Below are 14,617 nucleotides of genomic sequence, written 5' to 3'. Positions count from 1 at the left end.
CACACCCTCAAGCATTGGTTTCATGCTGGAAAACACCACTCTGGTGGTCTGCAGCACAGCTCGCATATTATTTCAGACAGTGTGACTTGGCCAAAACACACAAAACAGTTGTTATGTCTTGGGGCCAGAGGGGCAGCACATGAGCTGGGGGAAAGCCGGCACCATGTGTGGTGGAGGAGGGATGTTCTCCAGACAGGGACAGCCCCGAGCGGTGCGGACACACACTGCTCCATACCCCTTGGCCTCAGGGCCAGGGATACTCTCTAGGCCTCTGTTATTAGGCAGCATAGACATGGCCTATGAATTCCACTGCTGGGAGCTTGTGTCTCTTTACAGAATCACAGAATCATCTAGGTTGGAAAGGACCTTGAAGATCATCCAGTCCGACCGTTAAGCCAGCACTGACAGTTCCCAACTCCACCAGATCCCTCAGCGCTAAGTTGACGCAACTCTTCAACCCCTCCAGGGATGGGGACTCCACCACCTCCCTGGGCAGCCCATTCCAACGCCCAACAACACCTTCTGGAAAGAAATACTTCCTCATATCTAGTCTAAACCTTCCCTGGTGCGTCTTCATCTGTACCCCAACATTAACCACAGCTCCTTGGGTGAAGATGTCTGGCTATGTCCACACCACCACGTTATGCAGAGTCAAAAAGTGCTGAAGACTTGCCATCCACAGTTCAAAAGATGGGTATTTTGGGGACTAGCTAAAGCCTGGCCCCACAGACCAAGTCTTGGTTGGTGTGTGGTAGGTGATCCCCTGGAGTGGGTCTTTGGTTTGGGTTTATTGTAAACTGAACCATCAATGCAGATGCAGACTCTCCCCTTGGAGAGACACGATGGTGAGGAAGACCATGAAAGGTTTTTCCCTCCCCCACCCCAAGTCTGTGTTCTTTGACTTTTGCTTCAACTTTGAAGTTCAAATAAAACCAGAAACTTGAAAGAAAACCTTATCTTAAATCTTCCCAGAGGCAACTTCACTCTTGCAGCCATAGCGAGACCACAAGCTGTTTGCTTGGGGTGGTGTACCCTGCCCTGCTCTTTCACGACGCTCAGCAGAGCCTCACCTCCATCTCAAACCCCAAGTCCAAATGATCTTCGTCTGCCCAGAGTTTTGCTTTTTATTCGCACCCCTCTAATAATGACATTACTATTCCCCTGGTCATCTTCGTCAATACAAATGAATGTCTACTGCGTATTTTTCTCTTAGAATGAATTTTGATGTGTCCCTTCAGCTATTCCTTTAAGGGACATTCAGGATTTACTATGATCAGTACTTTCTAATTTTCTGACTTGGTTGAAAAACTCCCCAAAAGAAAATAATCAATCGCAAGTAAATAAGCATTGCCACACACTCCACAACAAATTTACGATCTGGATACCCTAAAGACTTTTAAGTAAAGACCACATGTATTTTTTTTTCAAACATTTTATTTGGCAGGTGTTCCTGGAAGACCAGGACTCCGTGGTGAGATTGGGAACTGACTGAACAAGACCTGTAGCTGTGCTTATGAGATTGCAATAATTTTTTAAGAGTCTCGGAGAAAACACCAAGCAAAATAGTTTGAAATTATGTTGAAGATACTTTCTCAAGATTTATTTTTTTTTTCCCCAGAGCCCAAATATATCACACAAGACTCTCGTCTTTCTATCACTCACAGAGAGAAAGGATGGTAACTCACTGTTGTTCACTCCTCTGAGTAGACCTGCCTCTAGCCCATCATACATTTTTAATATTAGTCCTTAAAACACTCCAGGTACAGTTCTAGATGCTGGAGGGATTTCAGAAATGCTTTTGTGCTGCATGCCAAAATGCTAAAAGCAGGGCTAGATTGTGTCATCAGTTTTCAATCAAGCCTCTCTGTGCCTCTTTTTGTAAGCTGCTAAAAAAATTACACATACAATGGTGAGCAAAGACTTTCCATATAGCTTAAAATATGAGGTTCCTCATCATAACTGCTATAGGTGGTTTGGGGTGTTCTGCTGAAGGACCTGGTCCTGCCTGGGTTCATATGGCAGTGGCAAGAAGAGGGGAATACTTTTGCTTGGCTTAGTTTGCACGTTTGCTCTGTTTTGCACCAAATTTGATCATCATATTTTACAATTCCATCCCAAGCAGGAAATCTAGACTATGGATCAGTGGCTGCCCTAATTTTTATTGGCAAATCATGATCTTTATTGGTGGAATTATGAGCTAGCTGGACTTTACAGTCTTTGTGTAATGAAGCCAATATATTACTACCAGCATGATGTTTTAAATTTAATGTAGCAAAGAACAAAGGTAGCTTTCTTCTTTCTTTCCTTCTCTCTCTTTCTTTCCTTCTCTCTCTCCCTTCTTTCTTTTTTTTTTATCTTATTTTCTTCCCTCTTGTTCTCCTTCCTTCCTTCCTTCCTTCCTTCCTTCCTTCCTTCCTTCCTTCCTTCCTTTCTGTTGGAAAAGACCCTTAAGATCCTTGAGTTCAACCATTAACCTAACACTGCCAAGTTCACCACTAAACCATGTCCCTTCTGTACTGGCAGTAGGCCAGTCACTCCAACATGGACACAGTCACTTTGACAAAAGAGCTTGGTATTAGAAAAAAAAAAAAAAAAGAAAAAAAAAGAAAAGGACAAATACTAGCAAGATGAAGTGTTTTTGCTGGTGCAGCTGTGGTGAGAACTGCATCTCTAACCATCTTGGTCCCATTAATATATGAGATGGCACCCTAAATCTTGAGATCACAAATACAGAATTCACTCTGGACTTTTCTGTTCTGTTTTCCGAACCAGAGATCCAAATTTCCAAAAGCATCCTTGCAGCACTGGTGATTATGCTAGTCTGAAATGGGAAAGGCTTATTCAAATCCCCTGCAGAGGAGTGTTTGGTAGGGATGCCACTGTCCATCACCTTCAGAGGAAGCAGAGCCAGCTGGATTGGGCACCCACTTTCAAGAACAATGGAGAAGAGTCAGATGAATCAAATCTTTTGTGGGTAAGGAAGACAGTACCAACTACTGCCTGAAATGTAGCAGTACCTAACTAAAAGGTGACCTCAGCTCCAGGGCTCACAATTGACCTTTGGAGAATCCTCATTCCCTCCACTGACTATGGAAGACCCAAAGAATCTCAGACAATTACTCTAAGTGCTTAAAATTATCTGCTGTGACTAATTCCTCTCCCTTCACATCCCCTCAGGCTCTGCCCCAAAGAGTTAGAATCAGGACAGGAAGGTCAAGGAGAGGAATAGGGACATGAGGTGAAATCATGGGCATGGCAACACCCCCAGATACTGCTGGAGCAGGCAACACAGTCCCAGCATCTCTGTTTCTAAACCAGGATCAAACCCACCAAATCCCTCAGCAGCAATAAGCTCCAGCAGGACTTTGTGTTTCTCTTCCAAAAAGTTAAAAAAAAAAACCCAAAACCACAACAAACAAACACCAAACCCCAGCCCTTTTTGTGATTTTTTTATTTTTTCAGGATGGGAGTGATCACAGCGGTGATGTGAGGGATGAGAAGGATCAGGCCCCCAGTGCTGCTGGAGGTGGTGCTGGAGTCAGAGGAGCACATCTGGCTCCTCAGATACTGGGACGGGTTGGCAGCACGAGCAGCAAGAGCGAGCCATGATTTATTTGTAAACCATGCAGAGTTACAGTGGTGTCCACCGCAGCACAATAAACATCGAGTCCCACAATACCAGTTTTACAGTCTCTACCCAGACCAAAGCCTCGCTTTAATATTGCTTGCACATAATCTTCAGTTTGTAACATTTACTTAATTCCTTATTGTTAAAAACCCCAGAGGAAGGTATAGGCTAGTCCTAACCTCTTCTGGACTGCAGTTCCAAGCTATTAATCTGTCATGTCAGCATATTTTATTAATACCGTTTTCCTGCGGACGATAGGTGGAATACATCATAAGTCACTTACCATCTGCTGTGTAAGTGCGTTGTAAAGTATCTTTCTTCCATAGATTATTGCTTTGATAGATTAGGGGTTTGTACAGCCATGATACCTCATCCCATCAATTTTAAGCTCCCAGGAGAGCCCTCACGGCTGAAGTATCTGATCAATGCAAACGTCTTTAATGGAATATCACTGTGTCCCCGCAGGCTAAGACAGTGCTATTACACTGGCTTTCCAGATGAGGACAGAGTGTCCCGGTTTTGTGCTGCCTTGTTTTAATTAAGAGTGTTTTTCCCTTCTCCTCCATCCCTAGGCAATGGGGAGAGATAATCAGGTTTAGAGGGGAACAGCCTTTTCTCCAGGCTGAATTGGGGATGGATCTGGGACTGGAAGCTTTCCTAGAGGTGTGCTGTAGCATTCCAGCCACCAAACCATCTTCTGTGCTCATTGGAGCCTGAACACGTCTACACCACCAGATTTTATGGGCAGAGCTGCATCAGTGTGCTGGGCGACCCACAGACCCTCCCAGATCATCAGCGGCCGTGGGAGCAAAGCTCATACGCTGCCATCAGAATCCACCTCACACTGTATTTAAACCTGGCAGTTTAAGTATAAAGAACTGTATTGAGATAAAAAATGAGAAAGAGGGAGGCAGCACAACAGAAAGGGTTTATTTCCAGCCTAGGGAAGATATGTAAAGAAGGTGGGCTGAACTGGAAGTGTGCTTTCTCCATCCCACCATAACTGAAAGATAGTGTCTCTCGCTTTCATCGGGCTTTTTTTTTTACACATTTACAGAGATGGGGAACCCATGGGCAGCCCTGACACAATGTCTACTGCTTGGTGGCTACTTTTTTCCACCAGTAAGTCTTTGTGCATGGTGCAGTTGTGTCAGTGCTGTGCTCAACATTATTGAGCCCTCACCTTGGTTTCATCTTGAGGAGGTGACTGAAAAGTTTTCTGAGCTGCTGGTACATTTGAGCCACTGAATGGATGAGTCTGGCCACAGGAATCGGTGGTTTCTGGTGGGCTGGAGCTGCTGTCAGACCTGCAAACCACCTGAACTTAAGTGGTCCTTTGGGGAAAACTCAAGTCTCTCTGGAGGAGAGCTTGGAAAACAAGGGCTGATCAAAGGCTTGATTCAGCAAGATGTAGAACAAAGGGGACAAGGTGCTTTTGAATGACATACATCTGGTAAAACTTAATGAGTGTGGGGTTTTGTAAGAAAGTATGCATTAAATACATTAAGAAATTCAGTGTGAAGAGCTCAGGCATAAATCAAATGTGAGACACCCGTGAGGATGGGGAATAAAGACGTCAATCAAAGGAATAAGGCATATCAACCTGTAGTCAAAGAGATGCCAAGGGGACTGTGGCGGTTGGGATCTGGCATTGCCCACCTGGATTTTCCCTGCACCTTGGTCCCTGGATACCCCAAACCAAAGTGGACCACCCCTTCTTGCTCCGCCTAAGGACTCATCTCCCACACCTTGGCATATTCAGCACCCCAAAGCTCACATCTACCTGAAAGCAGTTCAGCATCCTCAGGGTTAAATCAGGTTTGGTATCTAACCAAGACCTGGCAGCTGAACTTCAGCCCAGTGTGAGTTTTTACGATCAAATTATAGACCCCAGAAAAAGAAAAAAAAAATAAAAATCCAGTCCTAGATTTATAATGGAAATCATGACAGAGCCATGATTGTAGTAGCAGGAACAGCATCACTGTAATACAGTCATAAACTGGTACTGTCCTGTGGGGTATTATAAAAGGAAAAAAAAGCTTCTAAAGTGCACTTAGTACCCCAAAAAAGGTCCGAGGAGGTGGGTCCCATGACTGGATAGGAAAAGGGCTACTTGCCAAGATGAACTTTAAAGGATTAAACCTCCCCCCTGGTGCAAAATGGCATCTATGGTGTCTCCATGGCTCCATGTTGAGATGCTGAACTGGCCCCTCCATGGGGCTTGTGCCAGCTCTTTGCACCCCTGAGACAGGGAAAATTAAATATATCCATTTCCAGGATGGACGACTGTCTATATGTAGGTAAATCCAACTTATACTGGGCAAAGCAATGCTGTATTGCAGTGATTTTTCATACTGTGGGTCTAACAAGGTGGGGGTGCAGACTTTTCCAGCATTTAAGTGTCACAAAAATGTAATAAAGCTTCTGGATCTCATCTTTATTATTATCTGGCCATAAAGGGAGGCAAAGCATTTGTGAGCTGCTTGCAAATCCCAGCTTCTGAACTCTTGCTCTAGATCCTGGGTTTGCAATGAGTTTGGTCCATCCTCTCCAGGACCTCTTAAAAAGACGGAGCAGAAAGGATGTTTGGCTCCGACAGAAAGCGAAAGCCGAGAATGATACAATAAAGAAACAGCGGTCACATTTTATTGCCTTACTCACCCATTGTTTCTTGAGTATGACTTATGGAAGCTTTGATTTACGCTGGTGCAAGCTTTATCTGCTGCTGTCTTGGCCAGCTCATTCTTAATACCGAGACCTATGGGCCCCTGCTGACTTTCTTGGTTAAATAAATTAAAGCAAATATAAACATTAATGGAAGCCACTTTATTTATGGCTAGATTGGAGCACTGTCTCTTACACCGTGGGTCCAATCCAAACCCCATTAATCCAAAGCCGACTGACATCCCTGCATCAGGCCCTATCTTTGGGCTTTTCCTTTTCACTGTGAAAGGGGCAGTTAAAAAATAATTTGAAATGACATTACATTATCCTGGGAAAGCCATTCTGCGCAAAACTTTCAACCCCTGGCACCTCTGGGGAGGCAGAGCATTGGGGATATTTTAGTGGCTGTTGTTCAAAGGTTAAAGATATTCCTCCAGCAGTGATGCCTCCCCCCCTTTTCCTCTCCATGCCAACCATCCCACACTCTAAATATCTCCTCTTGAAATGTTTTGCAATGCATCACGCACTGTTTGTGGCCAAACACATTTTTGGCTCTTCTGTATGATACTTCTAGCTCTTCAGACACTTTCTCAGGTTGGTCCTTGCCAAATCTTTATTTTTTTGGCCTGGTTGGATGGGAGAGAGCTTTCTGCTGCTTTTATTTTAATTTTAATTTTAATTTTAATTTTTATGTTTATGTTTATGTCTATTTCTATTTCTATTTCTATTTTTTATTTAATTTATCATCATTAAAATTATCATCATCATTATCATCACATTATCATTATTATTATTTATGCTGTTCATATTATTTTATTATTAGAATATTATCATTATTGTTTATTCAGAGATGCTTCCTGACATATGTACTTGGATAACTGCTGCCTAACCATTCCAGTGTCTGCCTTAATGCATTCTGGCATGCTCCTTCCCCTTGCACCTATATTTCACCTTCTTCAGTTCAGAAAAGAACCCCAAACCACCGCAAAAGCAAGAAAACAAAGCAACACCACCCCAACACCCGAAGAACAGTTGCATGCTCTTTTTGTGCTGAAGAGAAGACGACCAGAAAAACGCAGAACACAATGTTAAAAAAGTAGAAAAATATAGGAGTTGTCCCATAAAGTATTAGGGTGAGTCAGTAATTGAAGCTGTTGTGTTTTCACATGGAAGGAACAATTTCTGGGTTATTCTTGTAGCATAAAGTTTTACTGTTATCACAGCTGTGGGAGGGATAAAAGAAGCAGCAAGAAGGAGGATCAGCTCCTCAGTGAATATGAATAATTATAGAATATATCATAATATTATCATATATTATATATCATATATTACGTTATGTATTATATATCATATTATATAGACAATTATTATATAATAATAAGTATATATATAGATATTTATTGAGGCTGTGGCTTTTCACATCACGTCCTGTTGATATTAACAGAGCTTTTCCACTGAGTCATCGGGGACTGGATTCAGATCCTGAAAGGCAAGAAGAAATCTTTGAGCTCGACCTCCAGCATGGTGAGGGCTGGGGAATCTACCCAAAATGTTTACAGCATTTCATCAAGCCCCCAACCTCTGTGTGAGAACAAGGGCATCCTTTGGGATGGCACCCAGACCTGCTGGGTTTATAGACGGCGTGTCCTTCTCAACTGTGACTGATAAAGCACACGCACACCCTGACGTGGTATCCCTGGCTCTGCAGGATTAGGAAGCTGCAATCTAACAAATCGGAATAATTCACGGAGGCCTGATGCCTTTGTATCCATGTTCAAAAATAGAGAATACTATTTATATTGCAGCAGCAGCAGGGATTTTGTACCTGTGACAGTCCACTGTCCCCAGGAGAAGGATGGGAGAGGAGACAAGAGCGGTGAAACTGCACACAAACAAGTGGGGAGTTGGGGAAGCCCTAAATTAACCCATCCATTTCTCTCCATCATCTGTCATCCCAAACATTTCAAAGACAACGTGCCAACACTGACTCTCAGCACCACCTCCACACCACCACATGCCTCCAGCAGCTAAACTGACAGCAGCTTGGGTGAACCTCGTGGGCTGTGGAAGGGAGTTCTACCAAGCTGCTGTACCATGGTCCTAGAGCTCAGTCTACAGGCCAGATTTGGGGCCTGCTTGCAGTTTGGTTGCACTATTTCTTATTGAATTTAGGATAACAACACTTGCTTCCAGAGAAAATGGCGTGTTAGGCAGGTGGGGTGGAGTGGGTTGTCCCCCCTTGGACACAGGCTCCCAAGCTCTGTGAGCTGATGAAGCAGCACTATAATCCCAGCTCGATCAGGCCAGCGGGCACCCTCTGCCAGGCACAAATTCTAGAGGCATCCAGACATCTCTTCGACCCATCTCATGGGGCTTGGTGGGGACCAGGGATGGAGACGAGATCAGAAGAGGGAATTTTGCATACTGTTAGCCCCTTTAGCCTCTTTAACCTAGTAGTAAGCGACAGGACAAGAGGCAATGGCCTCAAGTTGTGCCAGGGAAGGTTTAGACTGGATATCAGGAAGCATTTCTTTCCAGAAGGGGCTGTTGGGTGTTGGAATGGGCTGCCCAGGGAGGTGGTGGTGTCCCCATCCCTGGAGGAGTTGAAGAGTCAGGTCGATTTAGAGCTTAAGGATATGCTATAGTGGGAACTGTCAGTGCTGGGTTAACAGTTGGACTAGATGATCTTCAAGGTCCTTTCCAACCCAGTTGATTCTGTGATTCTGTTTTCAGACATCTGTGGCTGCTCTGCACGCAGCTCAGCATGGGAGTTTCTGTTTTTTTGCCTTCCTTTTTCATGCACTGGTGGGCTGTGGGGATGTGCCTAGATAAGGTGGCTCAGACAAGATCCCGCATCTCTTCCTCATTACCTCACCTTAATGAACTCCCCATAATCACCCTGGCAAGCCCTCAACTTTTTTGAGCAAAGTGAAATACAGCTTTCAAATCTGCCTTGCATTTTGCTGAGGGAACAGGCTTTGTGAATATTTACCCTGCAGATTTCCTCAATTAAAATGGCTTCGTGAATATTTGTTCTGTGGATTCCATGCCATTAAGTGAATAAGTGATATGTAACAGCCTATGTTTTCCAAGAGCAGGACGGTGTCCAAGCGATAGCACAGCAAGGCTATGAGGAGGCAAAAAGAACAAATGCCTGCCTGTGTTTTTATGCCATCCTATAATTAACCCCTGAGATGGCTCTGGAATAAAATTAATGTAACTCAGTGCTAAGTCAGGCCCTGAATCCATACTACCTCAAAAGTCCTATACCTTGCTCAGCACCTATTTCACAAAGTTTCTATGATGGACATATTCCGTTATGGAAGAAGAACCAACGCCCATAATCAGGTGTTTGTAGATAAACGGAGAACCCAACTGAACCATCAAGGTGGAATCAGAGATAAATCACACCAGGATCAGAAAGAAATCACTCAGGGAAAAAAAATAAAATTAAAAAAAAAAAAAAATCACTGCTGTTAACAGAAAGAATTAATCTCTGTGTTTTCCTGGAAGTTTTAGATATGAACAAACCAGCCAAGCCTGGGTGTTTCTGGGAAAGGATGAAGGATTTTCATAGCATCCCCTTGAAGAACTTCTTTAATAAAAGCAACAGGAAGGGAAGATAACTTAAGCTGGATGTCTTAAGAATGTCTTAAGGATGTCTTGAAAGATACGCAAGAAAATCAGAAATCAAGTTTTTTTGGAATCTGGGCTCCCAGCAAAGCAAGCAGATGAGCAAGTCTGCTTTGCCCATATCTGTGACCCAGTCACGCAGGATTTTAGGAGAAACTAACACCCAGAGTTGAGAGAAGAGCCATGTATTAGAAGGGACTAAAGGGAGCATGAATGCTTGAAAATCCGATCCCACCTGAGCTGTCCAGAGGAGCTTCAAATTCAGTCTCCAAGCCAGGGAAGGGGTGAGTGAAACGGCTGTATGAAATGACTCCTGTGAAACTCAGGGAAGTTTTTATGTAAAAATATAAAAGTCTGGTGTTATCTATGGTTTATGATTACATAAACCAGAGTGTATCTGGGAGAGGTTTTCCTTTCTAAATGGTTCCAGACTGAGTTTCAAGGCATGGTACCTTGTCCGGTTCCTCGCCAGCTCTTGTCAAGTTAGGTCATAAGGTGATTATGCCACTAATCTCCTTGCTGTCCCAAATCTCCATCAAAAAGCAGCTTTTTCACACAGTTGCAAGTAGAAATACTTGGCTAAGATGGTGAATTGTGGGTGGCTTTGGCGTCTTTCCCCAGTCTGGGGGCTGTATGTTCTCCACTCAAGGTCATGGATTGCAACTAAGGTGACCCACGTCCCATTTTGGTTTTAGTTATGCGTTGTCTGAAAACGTGTCCTTTCAGCAGAGCAAGTCATGTCTGGATCTTCAGAAAAGTTCAGCCTCTTTGGTCCCAGCAGAGGTGCTCAGCTCCCACTTAGGCAACAGAAATCCCGTTTTTGAAGGATGTTCATACAAACAGCATTAAAGTATTTGCCCAGGAGGTGTGGCAGCAGGGAGGGCTGCCTTGAGCCCTGCAAAAAGTTCACTTTTTTTTTTTTTTTTTTTCCCCTGCAAGTGAATCTTGTCTGAAAACCCTTTGGATAACCTGGCTGTAATGCTGCCTCGCATGAGATCTTCTCAAGACCCACTGAGTCAGAGAAAAAACCTGGCACAGCTCTCTCCTGGTCCCTGCTTCCCATCACAGGGTCAGAATGAATGTCAGGATCGGGGACTAGATTAAAAATGGGCAGAAATGGGGAAATCTAACAAGCGTCTTGCTCATAGATTAGGTGTTTTTATTCTCAGCCAGCGTTTGCAAAATCAGGGCCATAATGGCAGACGCTCCCCTGAACATTTTACATTATTCCTCTGATTTCAAAAAGGCTATTCAGGCATTTTACCTTTCCAGTTGGTCTCCATCTCCCCACTCTTGCAAATCACTGTTATGAATTATGCACCCAGTGCTAAGCCCCGCTGCGAGGAGGACTCCAGCTCCAGCACTGCAGCAAAGGAGGGGTTACTGGACTTCTTTGTAGGGAAGAGAAAGCACTACCCCACCCTGAAGGGATCATTCAGCTTTGGAGAGAGGAGCTGACAGCTGGTTTTTATTAGGACAGAGGCCTTTAAAAGGCAGTGTTGGGGTAGGGGTGGGACCTTTGGTCTGGAGGAGAAGCATGTTCTGCTCGGTCCCTGGGCTGGAAGGTTGGGCTCGCGTGGTGTCTGGCCAAATGGCACAAGAGTCAAGAAGCTCTGCTTTGATTTTCCTCTGGCTGGTGATGGGAGCTGGGTCGGTGCAGTGCGACAAGAGTTGGCCGCTGTTGTGGCTTGGACTGGGCACGGACTGGACACTCCTGCAGTATAGGTGATGAGTGATGGTATGAAAGACAAGGTGAGGGAGACAAACACTACTGAAATGCAGGGAAAATGTGCTGTGGCTACAGCTCTGAAGCCTTTCCCTTTACAGTCGGGTAAGCAGGGTGTTAGTTCACAAAAATCTCTATTATTTAAGGGCAGGGTAGGGGGAGAAAAGAGGCCAAATAAAGCAGAGCTGTGAGGCTTCAGGCTTGCATTTTTTCCTGGAAAATGCTATAATCTTCTGCAAGATGTCTTGTGGGGAAGAAATCTCAGGTTGCTGCAATCTTGCTGCTTTACAGGGTTGGCCTCACATGCCAGAGGAAGGACAAAAAGTGGCCTCCTCCCCTTTTAAACCTGGCCATGCTATAGGTACAAGGGACGTTGCATATGGTCTCTAAGATCTGGCCTCCATCGCCATCCTTTGGGCAGTACAAGGAGAACCACAGAGCCTTAGCCTCCCTTTGACTGCACCTTCTTGGGACAAAAACCTCATTTCTGTTATGTTAGAGCTGTTCTGTTAGAGCTGCCACACATCTCCGAGGCATAACCAGACACATGTAGCTGTGGGGTGTGAGAGATGCTCACACATTGCTCCTCTGCACTTTGATTCCTGCCAAAGTGTATTATTGTTTTAATCCCCTGGCTGGCTTCAGAACAACCTCATGTCGAAAAACCTCGTGTCTTCCTCTTCCCAGAGACGTGACATTTCTCCCTGGATGCTGTACAGACCAGGATGTGCTGTATCCAGGCTTGTACCAACGTGTTTACCCCTCAGGAGTGTCAATGCTTGCTATGAGGCAACCTAGAACAAACACTCTTGAAGTATATGCCCTATTCTTTATTTAATCTAGAGGAACCTCAGTTACTGTGTCCTTACTTTTATATATTCTCCTGCCTTTCAGCATTTTGTAGAAGATTTTCACATCAAATTGTCCTTGTTTGTTCTCCCTGTCAGCAGAAAAAAGCATGTGGGTGAATATTCTAAACTCATATGATAATAATTTGGCTCTTTTTTAGGAGGTGGAGGAGCCTTGAAAAAAAAAAATTCCCTATCAATGCTGTAAATGGAAACTTAAAGACCTGGAGATGGAGACTTAAATGAAAAACTGGCGTCTGCTTAAACTGGTAACTACACAAGGTCAAGGGCACAAACCTGGTCAGTGACCTACAATTTATTATTAATTGGCATTGCTCACCAAAAAAACACTCACTAAAGTCTGAGCAGGGCTTGAGGGATTTTAAGAGAGATGTTTCCCAGTGCAGAGTGTGGATGTGGTCACCCTGTTTTGGGTAATGGAGCTCAGTTTTACATGCTAGTTGTGCATTGGGCCAGTAAATGGCCACTAGCCCAAAGTTATTTATATTTATAGCTGGAGCCCGTGTCTGAAGATGACCAGAATACTTGTTTAATATGGAGGAATGGCATCCTGCTGCAGGGCATGCTGTCACATGTCCTGGCACCTTCCAGCCACTGGTTCTGGCTAAATAATTAAAACAAAACAAAACAAAACAAAAAACCCAGAACATTTGTAAATGGCTCCTTTGACTGTCACATCCAGAACACACACTAATGCTGGGTGAAGTGCTACCCTAACCCCTCTGCGGGTGTGATGGCTTTCCTAGCTCATTCATAGCACACAGCGTCTTGAAACTCACTGATAAAACCATAATACCACACCCCACAGTATACATAACTATGTCATATTAATAAATATTTGCAGAGTGCCACGACTTGGCACATAGCTTTAGAGATTTTTTTTTTTTTTTTTAAGTAAAGGAGCATGGCCCCCTGCTCCAGGAGAGTTTACACTTGGGTCCTGGTTCTGCATATGGTTAATGTTATCCTGAGTCATCCATGGAGGGTCTTCTCCTCTTGAGGGGGGGGATGGAAGAAGAAGAGAGGGTGAGGAGACACACGCACAGAAACAAATAATAAATGATGCTACTGGAGGCAGCTTGAGTGAGCCTGGGGCGTTGGTAATGGAATATGCCTTTTTTGCATCTATGTGGTTGGTTGACATCCAGTTGAGCTCCTCAGCACCTGAACGGTATCTCTGTCTCAACAGCAGTGTTATAGCTTGTGTAGCACGAGTCTGGTGAGGTCTGCAGCAGCATTAGGACCATTGCCCGGGGTTGCAGGACTCACTCCCTCTTGCTTCCGAGTTAGGTCTGAGGCCAGGGACAGGTGTACCTGCAGTCTGGGAGAAGGGAGGTCTCACCTCCGCTGCTGGCGGTTACTCTGAAGGCTGATGTCTCAACTCCGGAGTGAATCCTGCAAGGACTTGCTGGCAGATTTTCAGGAGGGTTTCAAGTTTTGGAGGTTACCACACCTGCTGCAACAGATGACAACAAAGCCTTATTTTCCAGCCTGATATGTTTCTGACATGTTAAAAAATTTCTTTATACCACCCCAAAGATATATCTAAAGACTAACAAGATGATTTTCCAAATGTTTAAGTCTAATAATTAGGTCAGCTAGGAAATGCAATCCAGAAAATATCATCCAACTGCCTCCACTTCTCAGAATGGATGGATACACCCATACCCTACGTAAAGACTGTGTCTTTGCAGGCTGCAGTGCCCAAGAGGGTTGTTTGCTCAACAACCACTTGCTTGCCACGGGGCTCAAATGTTTTTAAAAAACCCCAGCTCTCATTTATTTATTGTCACACTGGTGTGGCCAGTTCTCTTTTATGAGGAGGAACCCCCTGGAAAATGGTGAATCAGGTTGTCTTCTGATGATGAAAATGTTAAGAGCTTTGACCCACAGAAGCAGTAGGAATGACACCTGGTTGGGTGGGAGTGTTGGTCTGCTCGAGGGTGGGGAGGCTGCAGAGATACCTGGCCAGGCTGGAGCCACGGGCTGAGCCCGACTGGGGGAGTTTCACTGAGGGCAAATGCCGGGGGCTGCCCTTGGGCCACAACAACCCCCAGGGGGGCTACAGGCCTGGGGAGGAGTGGCTGGAGAGCTGCC

This window comes from Athene cunicularia (genome assembly GCF_003259725.1).
Source record: "Athene cunicularia isolate RWA chromosome 1 unlocalized genomic scaffold, athCun1 chr1_part1, whole genome shotgun sequence".
Lineage (NCBI taxonomy): Eukaryota > Metazoa > Chordata > Aves > Strigiformes > Strigidae > Athene > Athene cunicularia.
The sequence above is the reverse complement of the archived record's forward strand: the minus strand, read 5'-3'. Positions refer to the sequence as shown.